The sequence below is a fragment of the Halictus rubicundus genome, unplaced genomic scaffold, assembly GCF_050948215.1.
Source record: "Halictus rubicundus isolate RS-2024b unplaced genomic scaffold, iyHalRubi1_principal scaffold0208, whole genome shotgun sequence".
In the NCBI taxonomy this organism is placed as follows: Eukaryota; Metazoa; Arthropoda; class Insecta; order Hymenoptera; family Halictidae; genus Halictus; species Halictus rubicundus.
The window spans coordinates 401309-416242 of NW_027488749.1; positions in this window are offsets into that span (position 1 = coordinate 401309).

Consider the following 14934-nt stretch of genomic DNA (forward strand, 5'->3'; position numbering starts at 1 on the left):
AAACTACGAAAACCCTTTTGGGCTCTCTAATACCAGACGACGAAACAAACAACGAAACCGAATACCATAAAACGCAACGAAGAAGCACAGCGACGCCCCCGGACACCGAAGATACTCCAGCATTCCACCTCGACGAAACACGTAGAGCAATTAACAGATTAAAGAACAACAAAGCATCAGGACATGATCTCATGGATAACGAACTGATTAAAGCCAGCGGAGCTTTCATCCTCGGGGAACTAACCTGCATCTACAACAAGTGCCTAGAGGAAGGAACCTTCCCAACGAACTGGAAGGAAGGAATCATCCGAGTACTCCTGAAAGGGGAAAACAGGGATAAAACTCACCCCAAGTCATATAGACCAATATGTCTCCTACCAGGGCTAGGAAAAGTTCTAGAGAAGCTGATCTCATCTCGCTTAGACCCTATACTCGAGCAACACGAATACACCTCCGACAGACAATACGGATTCCGCAGAAACAGATCAACCGAAGACGCCATAGTACAGATGCGCAGAATCGCAAATAACTCAAATGAAAAATACATAATTGCTCTTTTCTTCGACATCTCCGGAGCTTTTGACAATGTGTGGTGGCCCAGCATACTCGCCAACCTCAAGAAACGCAACTGCCCAAAAAATCTCTACGAAATTATACAAAGTTACCTATCTGGAAGAACAGTCAAAATATCAAGCAACGGACAAGAGATTAAAAAGACAGTAACAAAAGGATGCCCTCAAGGATCAATTCTTGGACCCAGCTTCTGGAACCTGATCTTCGACGAAATCATAGAGAAGCTGAATGCACTAACACACGAACCGATCGTATATGCTGACGACCTCGCTGTCCTAATGTCAGCCAACACAAGGATCGACCTAAAGAAAATGGCAAACCAAGTAGTATCCTGCATAATGGAATGGTGTAACAAAGAAAAGCTGAGCTTATCTCAAAACAAAACAGAAATGCTTCTGGTTAAAGGCTTCCTCGATATAAACCGACCACCAACAGTCAGGGTTGGACAGCCAATAGGACTAAAATTTGCCAACACCGTAAGATATCTAGGAGTACACTTCGGAACAAGACTAAACATTACGCCGCACATACACCACATAAGCAACAAAACAAGACTAATATTTAACAAGCTTGCACAAATATCGAAAGCACACTGGGGAATAAACTTCAAGACAATGCAAATTTACTACAAAGGAATCTTTCTACCAATAGCCACGTACGCAGCAGCAGGCTGGAGCGACAAAATAAAAGTCTGGCATACCCGGAAATTAACGACGGCCCAAAGACAAGCCCTACTACGAGTAACCAAATCATACAGAACCGTGTCCACTGACGCCCTGCGGATCCTGGTAGACGCAGCCCCTATTGAAATCATACTCCAAGAAAGAAGGGCACAATATCACCTCAGGCGAAACCTCCCATTCCAAATCGGAGAACTCAGCTACCTTCCACAAGAAGAAATCGACGAAGAACAACTGATAGAAATAGGACTGCGCATAAAGGAATCAACCATGAGGACATGGCAGGAACAGTGGACAAACTCAACCAAAGGACGACTGACCTTCTGCTTCTTCAAAAACGTAGAAGACAGAAGAAAGGCAACATGGATCAGGCCCAACTATTACACATCACAGATTCTGACAGGACACGGAAACTTCAACGAGAAACTTGCCTCTCTCGGACTGAAAGAAACAGACAAATGCCAATGCGGAGCAAAGGACACAGTAAGACATACAGTATACAGCTGCCCTCGAACACAAGAAGCCCTGCAACAGATGATACAGAAACTGCAGGCACTGGGAATTAGATAGCCATGCCAACTAAGCGACCTAGTGCAAGAAAAATCCTATGAAATACTACACGATTACACGACAATAGCACTCAAAGAACGAGAGGACAACGAGATTCCGAACCAAACCAGAACTGCAACAACAAGCAACCAAGAACAAGAACAAACGCCAAACGCCAGAGACAACCAGCAGCAAGTCTTCAGGAGGAGTCGAAGACTTCAAAACAACAATCAAAGGTAAGTACCACACAAGTCAAAGTTCCTCAGGGTGGAAGTGTGTTGCGACGGGGGGCGGCTGTATTATAATAGCCGTCGAACTCTTATGCAGCAGGCTGCGCAAGCCTGCAAGAGACCGAGCAACAAGCTGGTAACTCCGCCTCCCCGTGGCCTCCGCTGGAAACGTCTCGACGGCGATGTGGCTTCTCGAAGCCACACCGACGGAGAAACGGCTAAGTGAGTTACTTCCCGCACGGGACGGTCTACCCTTCTGATGATCCTTAAGCGGTGAAGGAGGGGTTTTTCTAAGCCCAGTGCATAACCCCAACGGATATTCCCTTCGCAGTGGTAGGCGCCCTAACAACGATCGATATGAGCAATGCTCTACTCGACAGAGCCGGCACGTGTGCCACAGGCCGCTCACAAAAGTACATTCAATGTCCCTGTTTGGGGGACTTCGCCGCTAGGTGGCGCAGAGTACTGACGCGTCTTCATGTCGCTCCGTATTAAAAGTGTTATCTAAGTGGTAAAAATCAAAGGAATAATTAATTAAAGTTATTCAGGAAGCAGTATTAGTTGTTGTGAACACTTATGTGAAAAATTTCAGTGATCAAATCAGTGCGGAAAAAGTTATTAGTGAAAATCCGGTTAGCGTCGGTCGGCAGGACGCCGTAGTGACGCGCCGAAACTAATAACGGACATCTCCCGTATTCAAACGATAGGAAAGTGCTGCATTGACCCGTGCACGTGATACTAGTGTGGTGTCGGATGTCGGGCATGGGGATCGTGTCGAAACGTCGAGACGAAAACGACACCCTGTCGAGTGATTTGGGCGCCGTCGAGGACGGATACTCTTCGACTGTTTAGATTAAGACACAGCATTGGACTGTTTAGGTTAAGATACAGCATTGGACTGTTTAGGTTAAGATAGAGCATTAGACTGTTTAGCTTTAAGGAACTGTATGTGTGTGTTTGTGTGTATGTTCGTGTGTGCGTAGAGTGCGAGCTTGACGCGTTTTCTTTTAACGAAGACGAAGGAGTCGAGAGAAAAGCGCACGTGAGAGAGCTTCGGCCTGCGAGTTGCGGTCGAAGTTGAGAGAACAAAGTATTGCGTTGAGTTTTGACCTGCGAGGTGCGGTCAATCGCGTCGTGTATAATTGTTTTGTCTTTTTTTTTATGCCAAATATATATATATATATACTGTTTTATTCTTTTTCCCGCACGTAGTCAGTCATATTTTATCCCACAAACTTTGGGGGCTCGTCCGGGATTCAAACTGACTTTCATCGCGAGAATTTTGAAGAACAGTGTATAACTCGTGAAATTTTCGTTCGTCTGTGAATTGTGAAGTACATTCTAACGTGCCTATAGAACCATGGCTTCATCCCAAGGAGGCACTGATGGTGGCTCAGATACACCCCAATTATCCCGCCTATTGGATCGTATGACAATTGCCGAACTGAAGCAAGAGTTAAGAGTTCGGAAACTGAAAAAATCTGGAAACAAGGCTGAACTTGTGGCGAAACTTCAAGCCGCGTTGGCTTGGGAAGCCGAATATGAAGACGACAGCGAAAATGATGGCGGCACCACCAATGACGAAGAACATGAGGATACGATAAGACACAGTGGTCGAGCAAAGAAAACGAATGAGTGCGGAACGTTGTTAACGTTCAAAGACGTCGAAGGTTCAATTCCTTCCTTCTCTGGGGATGACGAGATATCGGTTCGACGATGGTTGGAAGAATTCGAGGACGCGAGTGCATTATGTGGGTGGACAAGTGTCCAGAAAATCATATGCGCAAAGCGATTGCTAAAGGGATCTGCTAAGATATTTATGAGACACGAGAAATGTGACAGATCGTGGGCTAGCTTTAAGGAAGCCCTCCAGGAAGAATTTTCGCAAACGGTGAATAGTGGCATGGTCCACAAGAAATTGATGGAACGGAGGAAAAAACGCGACGAGACATATCAAGAGTATGTATACGGCATGCTTGATATTGCGAGTCATGCAAAGGTGGAAACAGATGCGGTCATCCAATATATCATCGATGGTATTGAGGATGAAGAGATAAATAAAACCATCTTGTATGGCGCAGGAAGCATTCGCGAATTAAAAGAAAAATTCAGGATATACGAGATCATGAAGAAGGATGCGACAACGAAGGCGAGGTACACTGGAGAGAAGAAGATGCCGGTGCAGTCACAGCAGACATCGGGTGGGACTCGACGATGTTTCACCTGTGGTTCCCGGAATCATCCAAGTGCTGAGTGTCCCACGAAAGACAAGGGTGTAAAGTGTTTTAAATGCCAAGAATATGGACATTTTGCGTCGAAATGCACTACGAAAGTGCCGGTGAATGTGTGCAGTATGACAGAGCCGCGAAACAAGAGCGAGAAGAAAGTGGTCATAGCGTCTAAAGGGATAACGGCCTTAATAGACACAGGTAGCGATTTAAGTTTAATCCGTGCGGAACAGTACGTAAATATAGGCGCGCCGCGTTTAAGCGAAAAAACAATCAACTTCCAGGGTGTCGGCGCAAGCGATAACAGTACATTACGCGAGTTCGTGACGGAGATCGAAATTGATGGTACGATGTATTCCATTAAATTGCATGTTGTTTCCGATACACTGCTGCCATACGAAGTATTAATTGGTACAGATTTCTTAAATACGGTGGACGTTCGAATAAAAAATGGAAGCATCACGATTTGTGAAAATATAAACTCTAGCGAGTCTACCGTTCCGGAAGTTTTTCACATCAGCACTTGCGAAAGTAATAGCGAATTAGATCTTTCACATATCCGTAGCATTGATCACCGGAAGCGAATCGAAGAATTAAGACAAAAATACGCACCTAATAAAGTTCAGAATTTAGATATTAAAATGAACATCGTGCTGACAGATAATATCCCTGTGTATCAACGACCGCGTAGATTATCTCCTCCTGAGAAGGAGGAAGTGAATGCACAAATAGACGAATGGTTAGAAAATAAGATTATCCAACGGTCACAATCAGACTACGCGAGTCCTATTGTCTTAGTAAAAAAAAGAATGGTTCCACGAGACTTTGTATAGACTATAGGAGATTGAACAACAAAATAGTAAAGGAACGATATCCACTTCCTCTTATCGAAGATCATTTAGACCGATTACAAGACGCGCGTATTTTTAGTACACTAGATTTGAAGAACGGATTTTTCCACGTAGAGATAGAAAAGAATTCGAGAAAATACACTGCATTTGTGACACCAGATGGACAATACGAATTCCTACGTGTTCCGTTTGGGTTGTGCAACTCTCCATCTGTGTTTCAGAGGTATATTAATGCGATATTTCAGGAATTAATAGCGAAGGGACTAGTGTTGGTCTATATGGATGATTTGGTTGTTCCCTCTCGTGATTGCGAAGACGGTCTCCATAATTTAGAAATAGTTTTAAAAACTGCGAGCGAATACGGGCTTAGGATAAATTGGGAAAAGTGCCAGTTTATTCAAACGAGAATAGAGTATTTAGGATATATTATAGAAAATGGGACGATCCGACCGTCAGATCACAAAACTAGCGCGGTCATGAAATTTCCAAAGCCGTCAAATGTTAAGAGTGTGCAGAGTTTCTTAGGATTGACAGGATATTTTAGAAAATTTATCTCGCAATATTCGATCATAGCACGTCCGTTGACAAACTTATTAAAGAAAAACACATCGTTTTATTTTGGTCTCGAAGAAGAAAGAGCATTCGATAGTTTGAAACTACTACTCACTTCTCAACCCGTATTGAAACTGTATAACGCGAAAGCTGAAACACAATTGCATACCGACGCGTCTGGTTTTGGATGTGGAGCGATATTGTTGCAGCGAGATAGCGATGATAATGCGTTCCATCCCACTTATTATGCAAGTTGGAAGAATAGTCCTAGCGAAGAAAAATACACGAGTTACGAGCTCGAGGTATTAGCGATAATAAGAGCGCTTAGAAAATTTAGGGTTTATTTATTAGGTATTCCTTTTAAGATAATTACGGATTGTCAGGCATTTTCCCTAACAATGAAGAAGCGTGATTTGTGCATGCGAGTAGCTAGATGGGCTCTACTTCTAGAAGAGTTCAATTATATTGTAGAACACCGGCCGGGTAAAAATATGTGCCACGTAGATGCGTTAAGTCGTTATCCCACGTCAATAATGTACATCGGAGGACTGGAAAACAGCGTTTTGTCTAGTATTAAGAGAGCGCAAAGTGAAGACAGTGAGCTAAGAGAGATAATAAGTGCCGTAAATCAGCATAAGGTTGACGGGTTTGTGTCGAAAAACGGCATATTGTATAAATGCGCGCAAAACAATGCGTTTGTAGTAGTCCCTAAAAGTATGCAGGCGCAGGTAGTGAGGCAAGCGCACGAGCGGGGACACTTTGGGGTCGTTACGACAGAATCTATTGTGAAAAGGGACTATTGGTTTGCGGACATGCGGTCGAAAATTGAGAGGGTCATTCGGAATTGTGTACAATGCATTTTGGCCGAAAGGAAAGCAGGAAAGCAGGAAGGTTTTTTACACTGCATCGAAAAGGGAACTTTGCCATTGGATACCTACCATCTTGATCATCTCGGTCCGATTACATCAACGAAGAAAAAATATCGTCACATTTTAGTGGTAATCGATGCATTCGCGAAGTTTGTATGGCTTTATGCTACACGCTCCACGGACACTGCAGAAGTCCTGGACAAACTGAGAAAACAAGCGGTAATATTCGGCAATCCAAGACGAATTATTACAGACAGAGGAACTGCGTTCACCTCAAACAATTTTAGAAATTATTGCAAGGAAGAGGATATCCAACACGTGCTGGTAACTACGGCTGTACCCCGAGGAAATGGGCAAGTGGAGAGGGTGAATAGAACCCTCATACCCTTATTGACGAAACTGACATTGTCTAAACCTGAGGAATGGTATAAGTACTTAGACAGAGCACAGAAATATTTGAATTCTACACCTAGTAGAAGTACGGGAGGTACACCATTCAAGATTATTTTTGGGACTTCAATGAAGATAAAGGAGGATCCAGAGATTCGACAAATACTCGAAGAGGAATGGCTAACTGTGTTCGAAGAAAATCGAAATGAGATCCGCAGAGAAGCCAAAGAGAATATATTGAAAATTCAAACCGCCAACAGGAGGAATTTCAACAAGAGGCGTAAAGAGGCCATAAAGTATAAAGTGGGCGATCTGGTCGCAATCAAACGAATGCAACCAGCCACGCACGGGAAGTTTAGCACAAAATTCCTCGGACCATATGTTGTCCAGAATATTCTGCGTAATGACCGCTACCTGGTGGAAAAGGACGGAGAAGGAGAAGGCCCTCAACGGACTTCGACGTCGGCTGATAACATGAAACCATGGATAACTCTTGATGAGGAAACCATGGAGAGTCAAGGAGAATAAGACGAAGAAGATGCAATATCGCTAGAGGACAACATCTGAGGGCAGATGTTATTGTAGGATGGCCGATTGTGGTGTCGGATGTCGGGCATGGGGATCGTGTCGAAACGTCGAGACGAAAACGACACCCTGTCGAGTGATTTGGGCGCCGTCGAGGACCGATACTCTTCGACTGTTTAGATTAAGACACAGCATTGGACTGTTTAGGTTAAGATACAGCATTGGACTGTTTAGGTTAAGATAGAGCATTAGACTGTTTAGCTTTAAGGAACTGTATGTGTGTGTTTGTGTGTATGTTCGTGTGTGCGTAGAGTGCGAGCTTGACGCGTTTTCTTTTAACGAAGACGAAGGAGTCCAGAGAAAAGCGCACGTGAGAGAGCTTCGGCCTGCGAGTTGTGGTCGAAGTTGAGAGAACAAAGTATTGCATTGAGTTTTGACCTGCGAGGTGCGGTCAATCGCGTCGTGTATAATTGTTTTGTCTTTTTTTTTATTCCAAATATATATACTGTTTTATTCTTTTTCCCGCACGTAGTCAGTCATATTTTATCCCACACTAGTGTAGTGAAATACGACGCGAGTGTTTCTACGGCACAGGAAGGCCTCAGTGAACAATTATTAACAAATTAGTGAAGTGACGCGCGAGTGACCGCCATCTTGGACGCCATACTGGCCTTTATCCCGCCAATTTTCCCACCACCTGGACGCCATCTTGGACGCCATCTTGCCCGCCAATTTTTTTACCGCCAAAAGTGACGCTGCATCATCTCCCGAAGCGCCATCTAAACGACCACGCCGCAAACCAACAGGCTGTCTCTGATTGGTTGGCCGACCGACACCGTCTTTCGACCCGATTGGCTACCCGAGTCCAGCGTCCGAACACCCGACTGGAGAATCGAAAGTACATGCAGCGCTGACACAACGTCAAAAATGGAAACCGAGTCGGAGACGCAGAAAAGAAAGCGAGACAGTACACAAGACGAGCACCACGACGAGGATCACATCGACGATCCTAAGCGACCGATGCTCAATAGAGGCGAAACTAAAAACACCAACGCCGCACCTAAACAAACACCAGTCAGAACACTCGCCAATGCTACTGAACACCTCATGAACAAATTCATAAATGACACATCTACCAACGAGGAAGTGCAAATCCTACAAGCAATAGACGCAGCAATCATGCATAAGAACTCACTAGAAAGACAAAATGAAATCCTTAATGAACGCATCATCAGTCTATGGGAGGAGAACATATCGCTGAAACGACACAACAAGCACAACAGAAGAAAAAATAGAGAAGCTGACTGCCCTCGTGAACAGCGTCGTCACCAAAGTCAATCAACTCGGCACACCACAGATAATTGCAAACAAGCTTCCCCTCTCCTTTGCAGAAGTCCTGAGAAAAAAGTCAATAGCAACGTCAGTCAACAAACCAGCAAAACACGTCGCTACAATCTACCCCAAAGAAAACTCCAAGATAAGCAACAGCAGCGAAACGAAACAGACAGTTATGGATAACCTGAAGCCAGCTGACGAAAAGCTAAAGATCATCGGCCTTAGACGCATAAACAACAGCGGAGTACTAATACAAACTCAAACAGTCGAAGATCTGAAAAGAGTTATAGAAAATAAAAGCCTAGAAGCAGCAGGTCTCAAAATCGAAACCCCAAGCAAGAAAAAACCAAGAGTTATTATATACAGTGTCCCTAAAGACATAACAGAGAAAGATCTCAGTGTAGCAATACATAAACAAAATCTCGAGCAATTTACACATAAAGAATTTACAGAAGAATTCCGACTGGTTTTCAAGACAGGGGACAGAAACAAGGAAACTGTAAACTGGGTGGCAAAGGCCACACCGAAAATCAGGAAGCTCCTCGTAGAGACCAAGAAGAAAGTATTCGTCAGCTGGTACTCGTGCACCGTTAAGGACTACACAACGGTCAGCAGATGCTACAAATGCCAATCCTTCGGCCATATCGCCAAATACTGCCGTACACCCACTGAAACATGCGGACACTGTGCCCAGGACGGTCACACTTTCGACAAATGCCCAACCAGAAGCAGCCAGCCCTCCTGCGTAAACTGCAAGAGAGCAAATAAGGATCACAACCACTCATCAAGGTCACGAGACTGCCCCGCCTACGCAGACGAACAGGAAATCAGGATTGCACAGCTTAACGTGAGAAGATCGCAGGCAGTGTCACTCGAAGCAGTCAAACTCCTCAGTGAAAAACAGATCGACATCCTCCTAATGCAAGAGCCATATAATATAAAAGGAAAGTTCATCGGGCTCAGCAACCAAGGAATTCAGTGCCATGGCGGCAAACCCGGAGAACAAGTCTACGCAGGAATCATCATTACAAACCCATCTCTCTCCACACTAAAACTGGCTCACCTCAGCAACGAACACTGCACCTGCGTCGAAATCACAGGCCCGACTAGCAACTTCTACATCGCAAGTATCTATTTCCAATGCTCACACAGAATCGAACCTTACATCCAAATGATACACGAGATAGCCAAAGCTCTTCCGCGAGAGAAACTAATCATAGCAGGCGATGTGAACGCGAAATCATCAATATGGTACAGCGACATAACCGACGAACGAGGAGATAAACTAGAAGAAACAATAGCCGAAATGAACTTACACGTACTGAACGAGCCAGACAACCCACCAACGTTTCAGTCGCATTCAGGATCCACAAACATAGATGTCACACTTGCAACGGAGAGCATGATTAATCTCATTAAAGACTGGAGAGTAGCAGAAGAGATGACCACAATCGGCCACAATATCATCATGTTAAGCATACGGCCCCATAGAACAGGCATAATCAAACAACAGGAACCACGCTTCCGCACCAGCAAAGCGGATTGGGAAAACTTTCACCGCAAACTCCTGGAAAATAGGAGTACGCTCCTACAAGATAATGACATCAACGACAGACAGGGAATAGAAGAAGCCACAACCAGAATCAGAGAATGCATCATTACCACATGCAAGCACGCATTACAAGCAAAGAAGAAACATCACAGATCCGTACCCTGCTGGACAGAGGAACTGACAAAAATGAAAAAGGACACGTACCGAACCCCCAAGGCATTCCAACAGGAACACAACCCTACCCAGAGAGAACTCAAAAGGAACATCCACAGAGAAAAACGTAGGAAATACACAAACGCAGTTAACAAAGCCAAAAACTCCAGCTGGCAGGCTTTTGTCACAAAGGAAGGCAATGCCAATCCTTGGGGAACTACCTACCGGCTGTGCATGAGTAAATTTACACTCAAACAAGCCCTCGTCACACCAAGGACGACCGTGAACCAGAACCGACCAACAACCTGGAGCAACGCAGCGGCGGACTTACTGAACGCCCTCGTACCCGACGACACAGAGGATTCAATCAGTCAAAGAGAGAGGAGAGAAAACACCAGCACAGCACCAGAAACAACAGACGAACCAAATTTCACCCACGACGAGGTTAAGAGAACAATCTTAAGTTTCAAAAACAGGAAAGCACCGGGAACAAATCTCATCGAAGTTGAAGTACTTAAAGCAACATTCGGAACCCTCAGGAAAAACTACACAGATCTATACAACAAATGCTTGAAATGTGGCGTTTTCCCAAGCCAATGGAAAATCGGCTAGATCAGAGCACTACTTAAGGGCACGGACAAAGACGACTCTACCCCAAATTCATACCGACCAATATGTCTCCTCTCCGTAAAAGGAAAATGTCTCGAAAAACTAATCGTCGGGCGACTGGAAACCGTATTCCTACATCCAGAGCTAGCATCAGAGAGACAATACGGCTTCAGAAAAGGTAAATGCACCACGGACGCAATAATACACATGCAAGAAACGGTAAAAGCCTCGCCACAGAAATACGCCTTAGCTATTCTCTTCGACATCTCCGGAGCGTTCGATAATGTATGGTGGCCCAGCATCCTCCACCGCCTAAATGAACGGAACTGCCCCAGAAACATATATCTGCTTATCGCCGACTACCTCAACGACAGAACAGTTAAAATAATAGGAAAGAACAACGAGGTACAAAAGACGGTCACAAGAGGATGCCCGCAAGGATCAATTCTCGGCCCATCACTGTGGAACCTCGTCTTCGACGACCTCCTCAACACATTAACGGCAAAAGGATTCGAGGCCTTCGCCTACGCCGATGACTTGCTCATTCTTATCACCGGGAACTCAATAAAAAAGCTAGAGGAACAAGGACAAGAAGCAGCAACAATTACACAACAATGGTGCACAGAAGAAAAGCTCACACTATCAGTCAAGAAAACAGAAATGTTGCTATTAAAAGGATCCCTGGACATAAGAAGACCGCCGACTATCAGACTGTACAACAAGTCAATACACCTGGCACAAACAGTGCGCTACCTCGGCCTCCATATAGACACAAGAATGCACATCAAAACGCATGCCTCAAAGATCAGGGCAAAAAGTGCAGAAAAATTCAACAGACTAGCAACAGTTGCACGCAGAGATTGGGGACTTAAGTACAAAAGTCTCAAAACTCTCTACACTGGAGTCTTCGTTCCGATAGCAACCTACGCCGCAGCAGCATGGGCAGACAGAGCAAACTCACACCACATCAGGACCATCACAGCAGCCCAAAGATTCGCCCTGCTCCGAACACTCAAGGCATATGCCTCGAGTCCAACGGAAGCACTGCAAATCGTCGCAGGAACACCACCCATCGACCTAAAAATATTAGAAGCAAAATTAAGGTATTCAGTCAGAAACAACACTCCATTCAATCTACCGAACTACCGGTTCCCAGAGGACGAGGACGACACCCCACCAGCGGAAGCGATCACGCAGCATATCCACTCAGAATGGCAAAGACGTTGGCAAGACTCAGCAAGAGGCAGACACACCTTCACGATAATTCCAAACATCCAGGATAGAATAAATGGACAATAAATGGCTAATCCCAAACCACTACAGCGTACAGTTCTTGACGGGCCACCGCGACTTTGCAGCAAAGCCGAAGCAATTAGGACTCGCAGACAACGAACTATGCGAGTGCGGACAGGCGGAAACACCGGAACACATCCTTATCAACTGCAAAAAATACGAGAGCGAACGAGCAGTTTACCGAAGGAAAATCGAACAAAATGGACACCAATGGCCACCCGAGCCAAGCAAATGGATCACCGAGGACTATATAGAGGAATTCAACGAAGCAACGAGGAACATCCTGAAGAAGAAAGAAGAAAACTGGACACGGATTCGACATAGCGACAACAATAAAAGGATGAAGCGATACCGGCAAGGCCTTCGTGATTCTGCAGGACGCAGAGAAGGAGAAATCGGCACTAGATAAGGTCAGTACCCAGACACTCATAAAGCACAATCTGTTTCAGGCACAACACCAATACTTCCGGCACGCAACCACAACAACCACCCTGACTATCAGCGCAGGCGATACCCTTAACACCCCGGGTTTCGTGATCGCAGGGTGTAAAGGCCAGCGGCTTGACCGTGCCAACCTGTAAGAGACCGAGCGTCAAGCTGGTAACTCTGCCTCCCCGTGGCCCCCGCTGGTAACGCATCGATGGCGGTGCATCCCTTCGGAGCCGCACCGACAGAGAAGCGGCTAAGTGAGTTACCTCCTGTATAGGACGGTCTATCCTTTCAATGACCCTTAAGCGGTGAGAAAGGGGTTTTTCCAAGCTCAAAGTTCACAACACCTACGAACTTTCCCTTCGCAGCTGTGGAGATGGAAAGTGGAGCCAGGCAACTGGTTGACATTGCCGATATGAGATATGAAATGTCCCTGTTTGGGGCGGGGACAGCTTTTTGGCTTTCTCACGGGTCGATAGGAGCGCCTGTGGCAGTCCAAACAGACCGTATTGCTGTCACAGAGCTGCTATGGTGCGGTGGCTATGACCCAAAAGTGAGTGCGACCGGCAAAGTCAGATCGAGACTGGTACGCGCTTCATCTAAGAGTACCAGCGTAGCGGCAAAATGCGTATATTGTGGAGAAAAGCTGAAGGCATCATTTACTGCCAAACCTTCAGCCGCTGAGGGACACGGCCCCAGCAAGAAAAATGCCGCTACAAGTAAAGAAATACGTGTCCGGGAGGATTTGCTAAGGGATGAGCTCTTTTCCTCGGAGAAGCCGGAGCTGTAAAGGGACACTATGTGTCCTAGCTGCGCTTGTGCCTCCACGTGGTCCCGCTGGATGGCAGGATCTTCGGAGTCGAGCGAACAAAACGAAGCGCAGTGGAGTGGAGGAGACAACCACTCAAAGTCCACGTCTCCCACGTGTTTGCCGTGCGTGGCGACCCTTGTCGTCGGAAAAGAGGATCCTGGGATCTGAGGGGGCCCTCTCCTGCGGGAGAGACGTCGCCAACACGTACCTTTGGCCATCTGCTTCGACTAGATGGGCGGCTAAGCGAGATAAACTAACCCTATGCTTAGTCAATCGGCTTGGAATATCATGAGTTACTAGCGAGTGGTGTTCCGCTTGGGCGAGGAAGTGGATGGTGTTCGAGTAATCGGCACCAATATCCGCGGACGGGATAGCGGGATGCAGGTTCCATTTGAGGGTCCGAGGAGGCCGGGACACGCAGCGGAATGAAAATTACACAATATCATATGGGTATTAAAAAGAAAACAAAGCGAGTCAAGACGGTGGGTCCAGCGCCCGGCACTGCCGGGGGTGAAGCCACCGCAACCAAAATCGAGAGGTCCGAGGGAGATAACGATGTAATCGTTCTGACACCTTGCGTGCCCCTCATAAGGTGCGGTGCAATTTTGCCGGTCAAGGTCGAGGCTGACGGGAAGGAAGAAGACGTACCTAAGCCAAAACCGGAACCGAAACCGAAAAAGAAGGCGACCAAGTCGCCAAAAAAGAAAGGCTCTTCCTCATCGTCCGGGAAGAGCCCAAAAGGTCAGGGGCAAGGTGCTAACCTTGTCTCTGACAAAGATGGCACGGTGCTCGACGGGGATGATAACCCAGAGCCCGAAGATGACCATATCCAAGGAGGGGATAAGGAACCGGTCCCCTCCGAAAAGAACAAACTCGACACCGAGCCAGCACCAGGCAAGGGGAAGAGAAAGAAAAAAAGAAGGAAGCCGAAGGAGGTGGCTTCCGGGCCCAAAGAAAGGACCCTCGATCTCGTAAGAGAAGAGGCCTTTCAAGAAATCTCGGCAGTCACGAAGATTTGCACGAGCGCGAAATCGCGACTTGCAAAGATCACGGCTAAAGAGTTAATCGAACATGCGAACGCACTCAACGAGCTGGTGATGGAGCTCATTCTTCGGAATGGCTACCTCGAAGTGCAGCTCGTAGCGGCTAGAGCAGAGAAGGCTCGAACTGCGGTAACTGCAAAGACTGTGTCGCTGACTGCCCCGCGGTCAATGCCGACCAGTCAAGCTGGTAAGCGCTTGCAGTCGACCTACGCCGATACGGCAAAGATCGAATGCAAAAAGGTTTCCCAAGACGCGGTGAAGC